This window comes from Helianthus annuus, chromosome 7 (genome assembly GCF_002127325.2).
Source record: "Helianthus annuus cultivar XRQ/B chromosome 7, HanXRQr2.0-SUNRISE, whole genome shotgun sequence".
NCBI lineage: Eukaryota > Viridiplantae > Streptophyta > Magnoliopsida > Asterales > Asteraceae > Helianthus > Helianthus annuus.
In genome coordinates this window covers 123674576-123691674 of record NC_035439.2, presented here as the reverse complement: position 1 = coordinate 123691674, position 17099 = coordinate 123674576, and the positions used below count along the sequence as shown (strand labels likewise).

Genomic DNA, 17099 nt, shown 5'->3' with positions numbered 1-17099 from the left:
ATTAAACCATATCTATATATATCGGAACCAACCGGTCTAGGCTACGGCTAATATAAGGACCCGTTAGGATTCTAAGAGGTTAATTAAAACCTTCGTTCCAGATTAGGAGCCCCGGTAAAAGCTATCGGCGATTTAATCGAACTAAGGATATATACTTGCAAAGGTAAATACTTTAACTTATTTCCCCTATATGGGCTTGGGTTACGGTATGTTAATACCGCTTGATTGAGCATTATATTCTTCCATCGCTTAGATGGTTAATTAAATAATATGATCGGCTCATTTAAACAGTTTTGTTTCTTAAAAGCCTTTGGGGGGTTTAATGACCGTTGTCCCGGATATCCTTGGCATCATTTTACGAAATGGCCACGACCATCGACATCCCGGTGTAGGCGTACACCCGGTATATATTGTCGACATTAAATTAAAAGACGTAGCCGTTGGTTTTATACTACGGTTTTACGCAATGTGGTGTGTCTATAAATCTTTAACCCGGCACGACCCGGGCTACTGAACGCATAAAAGAACATGTAAAACGTTCACAAGATTTTAATAATTTTCCCAAGTTATAAAAGAGCTTGTGCCTTGTGCATTCAAATCAATTTTAATAAACATTTTCAAATGTGTCAGTTGAATGTATTTACCAGTGTAAACTGACGTATTTTCCCCAAAAAGATTAAGTGCAGGTACTATACGAAATGGGCTGGTATAGGCGTCCTAAGCATCGTACATAGTCTCGCAAACTCGGTGCTGCATCTGAATGAACAATATTTATTATTTTTGATCCGCTGTGGATATATTCAACTTCTGTAATACATTTGATATTACAACCAGAGGTTGAAGTTTATATATTTATCTTAAGCTTCCGCTGTGCATTATATAATTGTGTGGTTTGACTATATTGTTGCCAACATCGTCACGGTAATCCCCCACCGGTGAAACACGTGGAAATCGGGGTGTGACATGACATGTGTACAAAAAGATTTTTATTTATTAGTATACTAGGTTACAACCCCGTGTATTACGCGGGCTGATAAATGTGATCTTATAACTAATAATAAAAGTAATATCATATAAAAAAACACATGTACGAATGAATAATGAAGTATAATGTAAGTTGTTAACGTATACATTTGTCAAGGTATGTATTTAAAAAAATGAAGATTAACGTGACAATTATAAAGTTTGTTAAGTTTAATTTTTAAACATTTACCACCTATTTTTTATTTAAAATATTGTATTTTTGTCGTTTTTACGATCCAACTATATTAAAACTTCTTAAAAATCACTCATTAGTTATTATGCTTTTTATTTAGATTAAAAAACACAAAAATTTGGTTTTGGTTAAGTTTATGATAAAAAATCATAGATTGTTTGTTTTTTTAAAAACTTATGAGTATACGTTAACAACACTTTCATACGGCATTAATTTTTTATAAAAAATGCATCAAAAACAATTTTTTCTTTAAAATGAGTATACTATTTCTATACTTTTAGAAAAAAAAAATTCGAAAACCTGGATGCGTAAAATGCAATGGAAAAAAAATACAAAAAAAATGTGTTTTTTATAATACGCAATAGACATAAAAAAACATAAAAAGTTTTTTTTTAAGCACAATTGATAAAAAAACATAAAAAACGTGTGTGTGTGTTTTTCTTCTAAAACGCAATGGAAAAAAAATACAAAAATGTTTTTTTTTTACAAAACTCAATAGAAAAATAAAACCCTCAAAAATGTCTTTGCTCTAAAATGCAATGGAAAGAAAACACAAAAAATGTGTTTTTTTTGTCAAAATTGAATGAAATAAAAACACAAAAATGTGTGTTACTCTGAGAACCTAAAACCGTTATATTCAAAGCAAAATTGATCTAATTCTACCGTCAGAGTCCTAAGGGTTATAAACTCGTTAGCATGCGCAACCATATAGTCAGGCGGCAATATACCGATGGTTGTAAGAGTTTGTATGAGTTTTAGAAGGAGGTTGGTATCAATCAAAGCTACTAACTCTCTTTAATTCTTTTGTTTATCCTCCTTTAAAAACAAAACGGTTACAATTGCAAAAATAATATGAATATTCGTATTCTTTGAGATCTGACTCCAACCTATAACCTCCACATTGGAAGGTCACGAGTTTACTTCTTTCCATACCAATTGATCTTGGATTCATTGCCCGATTGTGATGCTTTTAACGTAAGAAAAAAAAATACAAATTCAAATAAGTCTTGTTCGATCTAGTTTTTTTATCAGTGTTATGTTTATGTTCGATCTAGTTTTTTTATCATCCGAAAAACACAACTAATATGTTTAGCATAAACATGGGTTAACAAATAAAGGCAAATTCAATCGAGTATTAGGAATATAGTTCTAAAAAATATATTATATTATTAAAAGTGATATGCTTTGTTGAGATTGAATATTTTTAAAAGTATTTGATATAATTTTGAATATCGAATCTATGATATAACATAACATGCTTTTAAAATATAATATTTGCAAAAATACATTTTTTAAAAGTAAATTTTTAAATTTAAGTAGGGATAAATGAGAATAAATATATATTAGGCGGGAAATCTCCATAAGAATACCTCACAATGTGACACATGTCCATTTTCTAAAAACTTATTTATCAAGCTTAACAGGAAAAAGAATTTTGTCTCGTCTTATTATATCATCATCATCATTTTTATGCATGAAAATTCATGTTAATGTAATTACACTTTAATTAAAAAAAATCATCCACTAAATAAATACTCTCATAATTTTGATATATAGGTGAGATTAAAAATGATATTTTTCGTGAGAAGTGTGAGAAAGCATAGGAATTCACATACTTAGGTTTGACAGAGTTGTTGAAATCAAGAAGATTCGTAGATGATGATTGTGTGATCAAGGGTTTGAGTTCTGTTACATTATTCATTTTTAGCATAAATTCAATTAATCAATTTCAATCTACAAAATCAAGAACCACTCACCTTAGATTTAAGATTAGATAATCAAGGAAATAGGAATGAGAAATTAATAAACAATGGAGGTATAATATGGTAGACTAATAGTGGGTCATAAAATGTTTTTATTTGTTTCAAAGAAACTCAAACTGGTTGTGTTTAAAAGGGTGATTTAAGGATAAAAGTGTGTTAATGAAGGGTAAATCTGTACATCTATTTAATAGTTCGTGGCATTGCAGATGGTCTTATCCCCTCGATTTGTGTCCAATTTATCTTTGCATTGTTATAAATAAATCTATTTAATAGTAAAGCATGCACGGCTTGACTGTATAAAAAAATGAGATGAAGTTGTTGGTAATCGAACATGCGAATCACAGGTAGGTATGAATATAAAAGAATTGAGAATCAAGAATAATAAACTTGCTTGTATTGAATGAAAAGTGATGATTACAATTGACATACATGAACCCTATATATACTATACGAATAGGTGCAATTGAACAGTGGCGTCTCCTCTTGAACCGATGTGCCTCTTGCTTGAAACGTCATGTCTGTTGCTTCCTGTTTTGTTGGCGCCGATCTGAAGGGGTGCGTCTCCATGAGAGGCGTCCCTTGATTAAGTTTGTAGGTTGCAAACTTTCAACTTGTCGCTTCCGGTCCTCGCACTTACTAACTAATCTAATTATAACATAAAACTAACTAACTACTAATTACAGAACGACCCCTATATTTAGTTTAAACATCAATACTCCCCCTTAAACTAAATATAGTTTAATGAAGGTCTTCAACTTGCTTGACTTGCAGTAGCATTGGTTCCTCTTCCAATGCGAGATTGGCTTCTTGTTGCGTGTCTTTCTCCTTTTCTTTCCACTTGGTGCAATCTCTTGCAAAATGACCAAGTTTTCCACAATCATAACATCTGAACTTGCTCTTGTCTTGGTTTCTTGGACCCATATCTTTTCCACGTCCTCTTCCTCCTTTGAAAGATCCTTGTCCTTGACTTCTGCCATAGTTTTGAATACTACGACCCTTTTCATGATGCAAACTTTCAAATTGGTTATCTGCACGTGCCATCATGAGTCCTCCTTGATTATTATCTTCTTGCTTGTCTTGACTTTTGAGACGTTCTTCAAAAGCTATTATTCTTCCCACTGCTTCTTCAAATGGCATTTTGTCTATTTCCGAATATTGTTCGATATTTGCCACGATGGGTAGGAACTTCTTCGGAACGGAAATGAGTAATTTCCTTACGAGTTTCTTGTCTTTGATAGTGGTACCGAGAGTTTTAAATTTGGCTTTTATACCACTCAACTTGCTTGCGAAACTACTTATTGTTTCGTTCTCATCCATTTTTAAAACTTCCAGTTCGCTCCTCAACGTTTGTAGACGTGCTTTCTGAACCATATCTGCTCCGAGATAACGAACTTTGATTGCATCCCATACTTCCTTTGCTTTTTCGTATTGCGCAACTTGCATCAAAACATCTTCCGGTAACGTTTGGAAGATAAGGGCTTTCGTTGTGTGCGCCTTCTTTTCGTTTATCCCTTCCGTTGAAACAACTGTTTCCCAAAGACTATATGCCTTCAAGATTGTTTCCATCATAACTACCCATTGGGTGTAATTCGCCTCTTTCAATTTTGGGCATTGAAGAGATACATTCCCTTGCTCGTGGAGTGACGTTGATGCACTTCCTTCTTTTTCTGTCATGCCTCCTTTCTTTCTTCCCTTGCTTTTCTTGCCTATCTTGCTTATGATCGGATGATCCCTTTCTTGACCGAGTAGATCAAATTTCTTACTTAGTACTTGCGTCTGGCCAACTTGCTAACCAGGTTCTTGCGTTTCTGACCGACTTGCTAATCAGATTTTTGTACCCTGACCCACTTGCTAATCAGGTTCTGACCGACTTGCTGATCAGATTCTTGCTAACTTTCTATTGCGAGTGATAAAAAAAATATCCAACCAACTTGCTAATTGGACTTAATTTAATCGACCCGCTGTACTTGCTTTTTCTTGCTTTGACCAAGAATGGTCGTTTCTTGCTATTTTGAACCAAACGATCCGGAACTTGCTATTTGAACCAAGAATCGATTTGACTTGCTAGAACCGATACGGGTTCGATTTCTTGCTATACGTATCGTTTATGATTCAAAAATTGACTTGCTTACTTTAAAAACATGCTAATGATCCCCTTTTTCAACATACAAAAAACTTGATTTCCTTTTTTTTTTGAACACTAGTTTCACCAACAATTATTTTGCCTTATAATTTTCTTTAAGAAAACATGTGCATGCCCTTTTTTTAATTGATTTCAAACATGCAGTATTGTATTCATTATACCATGTTCTTTACTCTTCCCAAGGCAAAACTAAAACACATTCTTTTCTTGTGGATCAACTAAATCGATAAAAAAAAGAAACAAACCGTACTTACGAAATCGAAACACGGTTCTCTGATTCAAACGGCAACCCCGATTATCGTTTCTTGCTCGTAATCTTGCACTGAGATTTTTCTTTCTTGCTTCCTGGATCAATTAACGTGGTGCTCTGATACCACTGTTGGTAATCGAACATGCGAATCACAGGTATGAATATAAAAGAATTGAGAATCAAGAATAATAAACTTGCTTGTATTGAATGAAAAGTGATGATTACAATTGACATACATGAACCCTATATATACTATACGAATAGGTGCGATTGAACAGTTGCGTCTCCTCTTGAATCGATGTGCCTCTTGCTTGAAACGTCATGTCTGTTGCTTCCTGTTTTGTTGGCGCCGATCTGAAGGGGTGCGTCTCCATGAGAGGCGTCCCTTGATTAAGTTTGTAGGTTACAAACTTTCAACTTGTCGCTTCCGGTCCTCGCACTTACTAACTAATCTAATTATAACATAAAACTAACTAACTACTAATTACAGAACGACCCCTATATTTAGTTTAAACATCAATAGAAGTTTGGGGACCTATATTAGAGGCCTTCATCTAAATATTGCACCTTTGTTTGCAGTTTCGATTGCCAGGAAAATATGCTTGTACGGTGGTCTTGGTGTTGTTGCCTTCCAGAAAGTCTATGCTGGACGGAAGAGGAATAGTAGTGTACCACCACATTTTTGAGAAAAACTGTTGTGAGATCATTTGCCACATTCTTCAACATTTAATAACAATGAAAATCATTGATAAGGGGTGAGACACCATTGTTTTTTAGTACTTTATATGTTTTTGTTTGTACATATTTGCCATCAATTTTTTACATTTGAATTTATTTGCAACTAATGCTACTCCGGTTGTTGTGTTTTTTTTATCTTATCTTTAGAATCAATGGTGATAATGGACAAGAAGAGAAAATAAGGAAAAATATAATAGAGGAGATGTGGTACACAGCTTAGCAGGTCTACTTAAGGTACATATTTTGCAACTCGGGTAACAGGTCAAAAGACAGGCGGAGTTGACATGCAAGCACTACTTTTGTCACATTTAATATTTTTATAATTTGTAATTAATACGCGATAGAAAATGATCGTACGAAATAGACACATTAGTGTAAGGTTGGATCTGCCTATATATGTCTTATGTTATGTTCTTGTCATGCACTAATGCATGTCTATCCATTGTTAATCAATGCCAGATTTTTTTTTATTGATTATTAATGTAGACAACTTGCCTTCAATTAATTATATTTAACACATTGAGGTGTTATTGATGAAGGTATAGTTTTTTTGAAGGTATAGTTATTCTTTGAAGTTTGAATGAAACAACTATAGTGGTAAATGTTTTTTTTTTTTGAACGGCAAATTTGGATCACTGACGGACCACTGGAGTATCATCATGCCACCAGCGGAACCACCCGATCATATCAAGCTCCACTAGGCATAATGCCTATACACTAATTCAGGAGGAAACCCAATAAATATGGGAAAAACCCCCTTGTGGGAATCGAACCCAGGACCTATTGGTCCCAAAGTCTTATCCCACCGATGCCACTAGGCTATAAAGCCATGGACTGTCTAAAGAAATAGCTTAAAAGGTATTGTAATTGTATCCAACCCTATTTATTTCTAAATATGTTAAATACTGGGCAAAACTATGTTGCACGTTAACTAAATCAACCCGTACCCAAAAATGCATACAACGACCCGAACCTGGTATGACCTTTTATCCAACCCACCCATTTGGCAACCACTATCCCCTCTAGAATAAGATGTACGATATTTTTGGCTTTCTTGTTAACTGTCTATAAATGTATAGGCTTGGTTTAGGGAACGACCGAATGGTGTGCTAGACCCGATTGAGCACGAGCAGGTGATGCAAGCCTAGTCAGAAGAAGAGTGTGCTAGGCACGTAAGTCCGCTCCCTTTATGGGGGTGTTTTGATGTGAGTTTGAAACGAATTATATGGTTACTTTAGGGAAGTATTGACTTTTGGATAATCAGTTAATACCAACTGCAACAAGTTTGATTATATAAGAGTACATATAAGTTCTTTTCGTACTTTTTTTAATCTAACTAGTGGGTTTGGCTTGCCGGAAAACATAAAAGTGCGCATCAACGCCGTTTCCATTGGGGTAAAATAGTTGCCGTTTCCATTGGGGTAAAATAGTTGCCATTTTCATTGGCGTAAAATAAGGGCAACGGTGTTATCTCATAAGCAAGTGGATTTGTCACAGTACCGCAACCATAACATCAATCGCTATAACATACGATACCAAAAAAAAAAAAAAAAACTTGGTTTTGGTTAAACTCTAGACCTGATGGTGGGAAAGCCTGAATATATTAGGAAAGGAAAAAAAGGAAGAACATTAACCGATAAATTTCCAATAAAGCATACAATCATAATGTAATGACATATTTGTATGTGCTTGGGAATGCTTGACTGAATAAATGGAGTTGAAAACATTATTATTTCTTTATCAAATTTCCAGTCCCCAAGCAAAGATGCTTAGAAGACAAAAAACATTAGCAGGTCATAATTCATCATCATACAACAAACAAACTAAATAACTTCAACATGAACTGTCAAAAGTGCACCAGCTACTCCATGTGGTGCCATTGAACTTTGAGCGTTATTGTATCCATTTGTATGAAACTTCCTTGACCTCCTCCACAACTTTAATGATTAAAGTGTTTACCCGGGTAAAGACTTTCGCGTTTTGATGCCGCCACAATACCCAACACGTAAAGAGCACAATCGCATGAACATAAATCTATTAATTATCAAAACACCAACCTAGAAATAGTAAAAGTTACTGAAGAAACCTGCAAAATTCTTTAGCCATTTGTGGATCCTTATCATGCTTTCGAAAGATCCAGTTCATTAGTTCATCTATCCCTACAAATGTCAATTTAAAACAAAGGTCATGAACATAGGAAATTAAATGGTCATGAAGTCTATATTAGATGTCATATGTGGCTTCAATATTCACAAACATCCCCTTTTCTTCATCAATTGGATGCTAGAACAGATCTTTGCAGCTATGCTCGTTGTTAAATGCTATACCACATCTATGTTCGCTGCCTCTCTATGTTGTTCACACAGAATCTGTGTGGACAACCAATATGCTTACAGCGGATGTTGTTGATGCTAAATGCAAACAGAAAACAAAGAAATAGGAAAAAGATTAGCTAAAATTTTAAATCATGTAATAATCAAGAAACATCACAAATCCTATACTTGACCGTATGCCATCTATCCGCAAAGCAAAACACAAGAAATTTCAATCAAAAGAAAAAAATCTTCATAATTTTGGGCGCACATCTTTAAATTTACGATATGATATCAACATTCGGTATAATAATCAAAAGATAAAACTTAAAAAAAATGGCAGTTTGCTAGTTGAATAATAGTTATACACATGGGGTGATATACTTATTTATTTATCCATTTTAAACACCATTTTGCAAACAAAAAAAAAAAGAGGCTTACGATATCAATATATTATGAACTCATACTATAATTTTTAATGATAATGAAAAAGTTAATTGTTGTCTTGGGAAAGTATAGGTATTCATTGAAGGTGTGAGCAGTCTACAACATTCAAATCACCTTCTTCATTGTAAAATTTCCTTACTTTCTTTTATTTAGTTTTCCTTCAAATTCATCATTTTCAAATCCTTTTTGTAACACTGCTCTCAATCTCATCCTTGTTCTAATTCATTTTAAAAGATAAGCTATCACCACCGTTCTCACCGTCACCAAACACATCAACTACCACCTCTTGCCGCCCGGGAACACCTTGCCGCCAGCGCCAGCCGACTATCAACACCTCCAGCACTAAACTGCCACCGCAGAAGTACCGCGATCACCACCACAGCACAACCATCAACCCGCCACTACAAACAAACCATGTAAATTATTGCCTCTTTCTCTCTGGTTCTATTATGGCCGAAAATCCTCAGACTTCATTTATTCCTATATACACCTTGGTCGTCATCTTCCCCGCGCCGGATCGCTGCCGCTGCTCCATAAAACAATCTACAGAATCTCAGTTGCAGCAAAGAACTTTGGTTGGCGGTGCGGTAGATGCGGGTGTAGTTATGGTGGTGGTGGTTTTCCGGTAAAGAACATAAGCTAAAGAATCCCAGTTGTGGTGCGGTAGATGATGTGGTGTTGGCTTGTTTGCAGAGTAAAAAACAAACAGCTGTCTAACATAGGGAATTAGATAAGCTTTAGACGTGAGTTGGAAAAACCGGCAAATGTCGGTTAGACGCAACTTGGAAGCCGGAACTGTTGTTAAGAGGATTTATCAATTGTTATAAACAAAGAGCATATATCCACACAAAAAGAACCCGAAACAATTCAAGTACTAACCATACGCGATGAAATATTAATATTTCAAACAGATTGATGTTTGTTTTTATTATCATCATTCTTACGAACAACCTGATGCTATTGACCAATGTTGAAGAAATTCTAACCTTAAAATTCAATTCCCACATAAATTATACTTAACTCCTAAACTGATTCACAAATTTTACAATATTATGAATCGATATCATCCATTTTCTCTAATCTACAAAACTGTGACAAACCCCTAACCTGAACATAATCACATTCCGGTTGTCCATTCTTGTAAAAACAGAACATGCAAGTAAAATGGGCTTACCTGAACTTCGTCGGATCTTCGTCGGAGGGTTGGTCGTCGCCTAAACTCGCACCGTTGTCTCCGTTCTAACCAAAACGGTCGCCGGAACCCTAAACTCCGTTGTCGTCGCTGCCATGTTGAACCGAAACCCCTCTGCGAAACACCTCCGCCTCCTCTGGACATCCCAGTAACCCTAGCCGTCGTCGTCGTTCAGAGGCGATGTTAGTCGTTGCTGTAAGGTCGGCCGGATTCTCTCTCTTAAGTTGACGGTTTGCCGGCGAAATCGACGCCTCTTCTCTTGCCTTCTTTGACCATAATCTGTGATCAGAGATCGGAATCGGAGCAGAATATTGGCAGGATATTCCATTAATCGGCATATGTGCTGTGTAGATTGAAGAGATGACGCGATTTGAGAACATGTAATTCGAAATTGGGTCTGGAGACAAAGAACGACGATGGGGCTGGGGCTGGGCCTGGGCCTGGATGTTTTCAGTGGTAGGATGAAAGACCGGCAGATGCCGGTAATGAAAACCTAGAAAACGTGTACTGTTCTTAAGAGGCTTCATCAATTGTTATTATATAAAATTCGAGAGATGTTGACACTTATTTCACCAGACATCTCCCATTTTTGGCGGATGTTCTTTTTATTAATTTTATCTATTAGTTTGTTAAATAAGTAGAACTAGAATTACGACCCGCCGTAATGCGGCGGGGATTCTTTAGTTATAATTAAGTCAATTTAGGACATGCATGTTTTGTTGAACATGTCAAACGGTAAAAAATAGACGATGTAAAAACGTTCACCCACACACGCACGTTGCGTCGTGTTAACTCGCAAAATTTAGAACGAAACGTAAAAACGTTAAACCAAAGACGCACGTTGCGATGTGTTAAGTCACAAAATTTAGAACGAAGCATAATGCGAAAAATTTGCGGAAAATGAAAACTATAAAGGAGCGAAGTTGAAAGAAAAAAAATTGTGAGGATAAATTGCAAAAGATTAAAAGTTTTGGGTTAAACAGAAAAAAACAAATAGTTTTCGGTTAAAAGTAAGCTATCAAATACTTTTGGGTGAAAAGTAAAAAGATCAATTTTTTAAACCCCCAAAGCCATGGTTAAAACAACCATATGCATAACCATTTTTTCTTTGAGAAACCCCCAAAGCCAAGATTACAACACTTCGCGAAAGATCAAAAGTACAAGGGACCAAAGTTGCAAAAGATGAAAAGCTTTGAGTTAAAAGTAAAAAAATCAAAGTGGTTAAATCGCAAAAGATGGAAAATTTTGAATTAGAAGTGAAAAATCAAATTAATCAAAGGGTTTAAATTGTATAAGATGGAAACTTTTGAATTAGAAGTGAAAAATCAAATTAATCAAAGGGGTTAAATTACAAAAGATTAAAACTTTAAACTTAAATTGTCAAAGATTAAAACTTTAGGGTTAAAAAGTAAAATTCCATTTTTTTCTGAAAAACTCCCAAAGCTAAAGGTACAACAACCTTAAGCACAATTAAGTTGCTTATTTATAGGTTAACCGGCGGGATTCTTTAGTTATAACTAAGTCGATTTAGGACGCGCACGTTACGTTAAACCTGTCAAACGGGAAAAAATAGACGATGTAAAAGCGTTCACCCACACACGCACGTTGCGTCGTGTTAACTCGCTAAATTACAAAACGTAAAAACGTTAAACCAAAGACGCACGTTGCGTTGTGTTAAGTCACAAAATTTAGAACGAAGCATAAAGTGAAAAATTTGTAGAAAATGAGAACTATAAAGGACCAAAGTTGAAAATAAAAAAAAGTTGTGAGGATAGATTGTAAAAGATAAAAAGTTTTGTGTTAAAAGTAAAAAAAACAAATAGTTTTGGGTTAAAAGTAATTTATGAAATACTTTTGGGTGAATAATAAAAAAATCAAGTTTTTTTTTTTTTTTTTTTTTTTTTTTTTTTTTGTTTTGTAAAACCCTCAAAGCGAAGGTTACAATAACCATATGCATAACCATTTTTTCTTTGAAAAAACCCCAAAGCCAAGATTAGAACACATAAGTAAAAAAAAAAATCAAAGTGGTTAAATCGCAAAAGATGGAAACTTTTGAATTGGAAGTGAAAAATCAAATTAATCAAATGGGTTAAATTGTATAAGATGGAAACTTTTGAATTAGAAGTGAAAAATCAAATTAATCAAATGGGTTAAATTACCAAAGATTAAAACTTTAAACTCAAATTGTCAAAGATTAAAACTTTAGGGTTAAAAGGGAAACAAAGATTAAAATTTTAAACTTAACTTGCCAAAGATTGAAACTTTAGGATTAGAAATGAAAATTTCAAATTTTTTTTGGAAAACTCCCAAAACCAATTGTACAAGTAGCATAAAGTAGTTGGTTATTAATAAGGTTTTAATTTAATTTGCTAAATACTCAACTCTCATGCGACTACTTATTTAATAATCGCAACTTCAAACACAAAAACACGTCCGGCACAGCAATCTTTGGTTCCCTTTACAGTTATAAGCTATTGTTGTGATTATAATTATTCAATAACACATGCTCACATTTGAAACAAGCATCTAAAAACCCACTTGGTCAGTTTTGATGCAATGGGGGTTATATGAACATTTGGATTTGATTCTGTGAATTTTAGTATTCAATTTAACAATCAATTTTTGTGAATGTGAATGTAACAATTTTCTTGTTCATTTCAGTCTGGTTCATATCTGAAATTGTTGGATCTATGTTTCAGATTAGTTTCAGGAGTTCAAAAATGAGCTTCTTCAACATGGTTAAATGGACCACATTGTTGTCACCAACAAAGACGTTAGTAAAGTGTATGCAAAGAGTTCACATACAAAGACAATTTTATACAAGTGATGAAATTATATATATACATTAAACCCATTAAGTCTAACTACCCTTCAAATCAGTCTTGTCCATTGGATCATGCTGAAAATAAATCTTGACCCTTTAAACTTCTATTTTTAACTGCTATTGTGGCAGTTCTGGGCGGTTCTGTACGCCCCTCATTTTCCGGCCCATCTTTCCCACTAAACACGGTTGCTACAAAATTGGGACGTGGGTAAACTGCAGTTGCCAACCGATCTTATATAACATATTCGCCTCCATACATGATATCATATATACACAGAAACACAAAGATGGCACCGTTATTCAATCGCGATCTCAAACCTACATTCAAGCGTTCTTCATTCGCGATCTGGTAAGCATCTTGATTTTCGTTAGGGTTTCTTATGATTATAGTTTTTATTGTTTGAAATCGGATGAAATTGGGTAAAATCGCTAACGGCTATTATAATTTCATTGAAGTCGAGACCTAAATTTCCCGTTGTTGCTAAATGTAAGTTCTGCATCCCAATTTTCCGCTGTTGCTAAATGAAATCAGTGATTTTTCAGTTTCGTTAGGGTTTGAATTTGGGGTTTTGTGGCACGTGCAGGTTTGATCAGAGAAATTAGGTTAGATCAGAGAAATTTGAAACCGTCTGGAGCAGAAGAAACCAAAATGGCTCTTTCCAAAGCCAAGGCAAGGCATGGAAATCGTTTCCTCAAACCCCCTCGTCCTCTTTACAATTCAGTTTTTTAGATTTTGTTTCTGTTGTTTTATTTATTCACTTTCATTTACTTATGTCTGGCCATCTTATTTTCACCCATGTATCACCACAGGCTGAATTAGTGGTTGTGTCACTTGCTTATTGTTATTGCTTTTGATAAGAAGTCGAAACAGAGATGGAAGAATATGAACAAGAGCAAGAGCAAGACATACCTAATGATAATGGATTGAAATCAGCGGGGGACAATAGGTAAGAGAAACCTCCGACCTCTCTCTCTCTGTCCTTCAGACCTAAAACTTTAAATTATTTGTTTTACTAAACTTGGATTCCCCGGGTTCTTTGAGTGACGATTTTTGTTGATCGAGTCCTATTCATTGGGGAGAAACTAGAAATAGTTTCTTATATAGGAAACGATAAACAACAACCAACATGTTTCAAGAAACGTTATATTTCAAAAATCAACACTTCTCTTGTGTTTATGCAGTTTTGGGCTGGATTTCTCTTTACCAGTAGGTACATACACGATCTCAAATTCTCAATGTTACAAGTTTTGATTCTTTAGTTATTAAATATTGTTTATGTTAAAGAGATGCACCAACTGTTTGATTTTATTCCTCGAGGAAGAAAAACAAGGAAAATGGATTTGCTGGTGTTACAATTGTGTTGTATGCTTCATGGGCTTTTTTTATTTAGCTCTTTTTGGATGCATTTTTGTCATGAGCCACATTCAAATTTGCAGATCAAATTTATGATGTCTGGTACTTAATTTGTTGGTGAAGATATATTTCCATCATTGGTTTCTAAAATTGATCATCATATGTACATTGTTCTAAAACAAAATGCATAATAATCCTTTCCGTATCCTTTTAAGTTAAATCTTAACCCTTTTGACTTTTAGAGGTCAAACATAAACCCATATTGATCCACCATTTAGGTTTGGTATAAATTGTTGGATAACTTTTCTTTAATATGTTTGTTCAGTTAAATGATACCTAGCAATCACACTCTCCGTGTAGACTTCCATGGTCTTTTATGAGAATTCTGGGTTGCAAAAAGTGTATGCCACAGTGTGGTATTGTCAGGTATTGTTCTTTATTCGATGCTTATATATGCTACCTTTAGTTTGAACTACGAGAAAGTCTCTCAAGCACCTATACAACATACAAAAATGTGAACTTTACCGTTATTTCTTTACTTTTATATACTTTTGTTTTTGTTGTGTTTTTGTATTATGGACACACTCGAAAATGGTGATTGTTAAAATGGTCATGTTCTATTATTGTTGTAATCAAGTTGAAAGGATTGAATAGAATTAATATTACCTTCCCTGAGTGAAATTTATTTTTATAGATATCTGGTTTGTGAATTTGCGGCTTAGAAAGAGTTTAACATTTCAAAAAATGAGGACCCGAATAAAATGGAGTATGAGCTTTAAGCGCATTTACACTAATGGTATGTTGGCAATTGTATCATACCCCATTAATGATTCTAGTGTTCTTCCTATTCCATCAGGAAAAGCAAGTGTTGGAGCTGCTGCACTACTAAAAAGGGCGGTTAGTAAATTTAATTTAACCTTACGTTCAATTCGCTTAGCATGATAAGCAGAAGTGGAAAATGGACGGGTTGGGTAACGGGTCATTTCTATTACATGTGTTTATTTCCTTCAAGTACATTATGAAAATGTGTGTTATATTGGTCAAATAGAGATAGGAAAATGGATGGGTGGGCAGAGTCAAACGGCTAATTTTTTTAATATGTGTGTTAATTTGGTCAAGTACAATATGGAAACTGGTCCAACTAGCTAACCAATCTGTTTGGCTCAACAATTACTTTTCATCTCCTAACTACATTGAATGAGCTCATGATGCTTTCAAAGGATATGCTATTAAGCAATACGATCCAAAAAGTGGTTTCTAACCTTTTTATAAAACCCAAACTATTCTTTAAAATTTGCTAATCTGATTATCTCCTTGAGTATTTATAAGAGTTTAAATCTTTTTAATTTAGAAGGTATGTCCTACTTTTGGTGTACCATTAATAAAGAGGATTCTTGATAATTTCGCCCCAAATGAGTTTTTCCCAGGCCCTCTTGCTGAAGTGGTGCTTGAAGCACTGGAGTCAGGGGACAGTTTCTCTGGATTTTTTTTCTTACTTATGCTTTAAACATTTAAAATAACCAGAAGTTGCATGTTCATTGCTTTTAAGATATTCAATATTTTTTCAAAAATTATGTACTCGATATTTAAACTGTCTCTTTATAATTCTTTTTCATAAAGCATTGTGATACTTGATTCCATGTTCAGCACTTGCTTCGTAAGCTTGAAAGCGAGTCATGCATCGGAAAGACGTTAACCTCTTTACAAGTCATTTATAGCAATCTGTACATACTGTAACCATATTCCTCTTTTTCTATCTATAATGCTTCTATACCTGTGTTGCATCTAGACTAAGTACCTTTACATTTGTAAGTGGATTGTGAACTTTCAACTGATGCTAAGGTTATGAAATTCGTGCCATCACAATCAGATTGCCATGCAATGGATCAGAATTCGGCTCGTGGTTCAATCGTTTCAACTAATTAAATTATATTATCTGCTATATACTACTGCATAATCTTTTGGATAAAATATATGCTTGACTAACTACTCATGTACTTAATAGTTAGAGTAAATTACTTTTTGAGTCCCCGTGTTTTAGTGGTTTTAACCACTTGAGTTCAAAATCAAAAGGTTTAACGCAGCGAGTCCCTAATCGCTCATTTTATAACGTTTTGAGTCCAGTTTTGTTCATTTTATAACGTTTTGAGTCCAATTTTGTTAAAAAAATTGGACTCAAAAGGTTAAAAGTTGGACTCAAAAAGTTATAAAAAAAGCGTCTAGGGACTCAGGGCGTTAAACATTTTGATTTTAGACTCAAATAGTTAAAACCACTAAAACACAAGTACTCAAAAAGTAATTTACTCTAATAGTTAATACTGCATACATCTTTAATTGTTGTGTTTCTTTAAATAAGTTATTCTAGGTTATATTGAATAGAATTCAACTATACAGGTGAAATGAGTTATTGCCAATATAAAACTCATAAAGTAGAGTTAATTTATGCTGCCAAAATCGCGATGCAGTTAATATAGATTATCTTTGGTTGTGAAAATGAGAAAGAGAGATAGAAAAGGAGAAAAGAAAAAGGAGGAGCGATCCCAAACAACCTCAATATAGATTATCTTTGTTTGTTACGTTGTTAGCGTAACCCGTCCACCGGACAGGTATTAAACTAGTTATTCAGGGTCCAATTAAGCGTGGAGAGATTTGAAGAAAAGCTTCAGGAAGCATTGAGAATAAATCCACATAATTATACACTTGTCACATATTCTTCTAAAACAAATTGGGTCCAAGAGCAAATAAGGTTTGGCTCTCATCTTTGGTAAGATGTAACCATTTGTTAAGTTTTGTTGAACTTTCTTAAGTATGATTGAAGCACATACCATCATTAGGTAATGTTTATATTAAACCGCTCTCG

General features: G+C 34.4%; 2 long non-coding RNA genes across 3 annotated transcripts; one reads left to right on the top strand and one right to left on the bottom strand.

Annotated features, from left to right (window-relative positions):
- Positions 1-7794: 7794 nt before the first annotated feature.
- On the bottom strand, positions 7795-10570 carry LOC110868433. The gene is made up of 2 exons (XR_002552437.2): positions 10044-10570; positions 7795-8521 (listed from the first exon to the last, which is right to left on the bottom strand). It is a non-coding gene; the product is annotated as an uncharacterized LOC110868433 (long non-coding RNA).
- A 2330-nt stretch (positions 10571-12900) lies between these two features.
- LOC110868431 lies at positions 12901-16108 on the top strand. Of its 2 annotated transcripts, XR_004862571.1 has the most exons (6): positions 12904-13234; positions 13342-13372; positions 13470-13832; positions 14068-14096; positions 14565-14665; positions 15096-16108. It is a non-coding gene; the product is annotated as an uncharacterized LOC110868431 (long non-coding RNA). The 2 variants fall into 2 exon arrangements; XR_002552435.2 differs by lacking the exon at positions 13342-13372 and having other exon boundaries at positions 12901-13234.
- The last annotated feature ends 991 nt before the right edge of the window (positions 16109-17099 follow it).